This window comes from Triturus cristatus, chromosome 8, assembly GCF_964204655.1.
Source record: "Triturus cristatus chromosome 8, aTriCri1.1, whole genome shotgun sequence".
Taxonomy (NCBI): domain Eukaryota; kingdom Metazoa; phylum Chordata; class Amphibia; order Caudata; family Salamandridae; genus Triturus; species Triturus cristatus.
This window is the reverse complement of record NC_140591.1, coordinates 1,600,764,016-1,600,767,535: the sequence shown is the minus strand read 5'-3', so window position 1 is coordinate 1,600,767,535 and position 3,520 is coordinate 1,600,764,016.

Below are 3,520 nucleotides of genomic sequence, written 5' to 3'. Positions count from 1 at the left end.
TTTTAAGCCCTCTGGGCCCCCCATTATAATACCATATTGCCCCCGGGACTTGGCCCCCCTGGTGGCTAAATCAAAACGAAGCGCGGGAGCCCGCGCTTCGTTCTTTTTTTTCGCTAGCGGGATGCGCGGACCCTACGCGCATCCCGCGATTTCAAAAAAAATATATATATATTTGTTTAGGCCTTGGGGGTCCTTGTGGGACCCCCTGAGCAGGCCTAGGGGGTCAGGGTGTTTCTACCCTGCCTCCTTGTCGAATTTTGCACCTTTTTTTTCGGTTTTCTTGTGACTCGGTTCTACCGAGGCACAAGATGGCTGCCAACACTTGCTGATTTAGAGTGTTGGCAGCCAATTAGCATTCAGCTCGTGCTCGGGAGGGTTCGGGGAGGGTGCGGGGAGGGTGCGCGGAACCTCCCCGGCCATAGATATCAGTAACTTTTAACTCTAATTTTCTCAGGAACTACTGAACGGATTTACACCATTTAAGCAAAAGGCACGAGTCTGAACTGAGGACTACCTCTTTGCCAAATTTGGTATAATTCCGTTCAGCAGTTCGGGCTGTAGCTGCGACAACAGGTCCTATGGGAAATTGCATGGGGAAAACGCGTTTTGGGACCCCCCTTTTTTCTCGGCCCCCGCTTGATGAATCACTGCGCAGCTTTCAGGGTAGGAGCGGAGCAGAGCTGGCAAAAAGTTTTGAAAATTTCACGAAGATTCGTCAATCGCGCCAGACTTATTGGGAATAGAATGTTGCGGATTTCCTATGGAAAATAGGTCCTAACTATACCTATCTACTGGCGACCGCCAGTAGATAATATAGGTGTGTACATATATGTGTGTATATATGTGCATAATATGTGTATGTATCTATTTTTTTCAATCATCATGTAAACTTTACTTGTTTATGAATCTGTTCATGCTGTTAAAAAAAAATTGAATTTTTCGAAAACACAAAATTATATTACTCACCACCACCATTACTCGACACCTAGCATGTCCTGCTCCTATTCAAAGATGTCGGCCCAGTAGTGTGTCCACTAAAGCTGGGTGTATTGGACCTTTGTGCTGGGGCGCCCACACCCCTGCACTTCCCAACAGAGCATCCAATGCTCCAGCAGAGTGTAACTCTTACCGGGCCTACTGCCAACATGTCAGGGAGGTGGCGCTGCACCCAAAATATTAGTGAGGCTACATTTATTTTGCTGAAAATGAGGTGGGGCAGCACCCCTTTGCAAGTGTTTCATCCACAGGGTGTGCGGGTGTCAGTACTGGTGCTGCCTTGTTTTGCTATGGCGTGGACGGGAGGCAGTCGGGCTGGGATTGTCAAACTTAGGAGAGAGGAGGAGGACAAAGAAAAGGTCAGGAAAGGAAAGAAAAACAAAAACAAAGAACAACATTTCATGAAAAAAACACACACAGAAATAAAACAAACACACAGAAAGATAGACAATAATACAAATAAGTGAATAAAAGGTAGGATTGGAATTTTGCTGATCAGATGGGTTGTGTTAGGTGGATTGAAAAGTTGGAAAAGAGCTGTCAGGAAAAGCTATACAGAAGCAGGTAAAACCAAATGGGGATGTCCTTATGCACCAAAAGGTGCCCTTTTGCTAATTTTAGCACAGAACATGCTACCGGCATGAAACAGCAGGGTGAGCATTTTCTGCCCATTGGTGGAATTTCACAGCATCTCATGGAGTTTTTTGATAACTATGCAAAATTCTGCAGAGTGAAATTCCATGAGTTCTTCCCAGGTTTACACATGACTAGGTGTAGCTGATAGTTAAACTGAATTCCTCCCAGACAGTGACACAATAGAGGTATTAGGTGTGGCTCAATGGGCCATATGTTGGCAGGATGGGGGAGAGAGCTGAGCACAGCCCCACTTGCAACTGATTAGCCTGTGCTCGGGCTTCATACAAAGGGTCTAACACCCGCACCCTTTCATTACAGTCAGCTTGGAGCTAGGGCAGGGGAGGCAGCAATTCAATGCACTTTAAAGCCACTGTCTAGAAGATTCTCCAACCTTCCAGAACCAGAGCAAAGTTGGTTTGTTTTTGGCAAATCACGTATCTGCCAAAGTTTCATCAACCATCAGATTGACTTTGCAATTTCTCCAGCTACATTTTTCTCCACAGCAAAGCCTTTTCAGCGGTCCTTTCCCAAAGGGGTATCTGGCTTTGTAAAACTGTCTTCAGCTACAGTCTTCTGCCTTGTCCTGCTGGTGATTTTCAACTTCCATTTCATAGACTAAGTCCGAACACAGGAGTCTTCACTTCTTCACTATGGCTTCGACCTAAGGCTATTTAGAGATGACTCTCCCTCTCGGGACACCTCCTGCAGCCATGCTCCACAGAACTTTACCTTCTCAGAACATTTGTTTGCGCTGACTGGGCCCAACCTGTTCCATTCATTAGGTTATTTTGGAAGCTAGATCATAAAACGTGTGAAAACATCAGAAAAATGACATATGAAAATGTTTTATACATATAAATAGTTCTACTTAAAACTTTAACAATAAAAAGAGCATTTCAATAAACAATTGTTATGTAAAATGTAAAAATGTAAAAATATTATTGCAACATCTGCAGTCTCAATCTTGTTTATGCATCATTGAGTAATCCAATAGCAGCTAGAAGTGAATTAAAGTGCAAAGTAAAATCTAGGTGCATAGAACCATATTGATATAGACATACTTGCATATAAAATTGATCGGCAGTAAATAACGGAAAACTATTTATAGAGTCATAACGTAATACCCTTCCTCTTTCTCCGTAGCCACACACCATATACATACTGACTATAAGAGGACTAATGTCAGACCATAAAATTTGGTAGGCTACTCTGAAGTACCCCACACCAAGGGTGATGCAAAGTGTTTTGATTCAAGTCTGCCTTGGTCTATCGTACACAGGACAAATAAATAGCATGTGTTCAGTGTCCTCTGTTGCATGATTACAGAGTGAACATGCTAACAATTTGATTTGGTTGTTTATTTCAATTACATTTAAATTCACTGACCAACAATGTATCCCGCCTAAATGTTATAAACGAGGTGTGGGCCTGAGGTGGATGGGTTGCATCCATACAAGTTTCCAATATAGATACAGGTTCGATGACTAAAAATCCCCCCACTAGGCCCCCCAGATTTGGCATTACAATGATGGGCAATGATTTCACTGTACCAAAAAGCAGTTTTTACTACAACCTTAGCACTGCTATTGATTGATGAAGGATTTATCCAATAGTTTTACCCAACAGGGAAGGTCCTTTTAAACCACAACCTGGGGCCGTAAATAATGAAAAACCACAAGTGTTCCAAATCAAAATTAAAAAAAATATTTATGTCAAGCAAAAAGAGAAAATCAAAAGACAGCTATCCACAAAGGACATTTACAAAGATTATTATTAAATAATTAGTTTTTTTTTTTTTTAAAAGGACAATACAATGCAAAATAAACCAGTTGTATTCATTGTGTCTACATTAAACAACGTACAAAAACAGTACATAGTGGTAACAGAA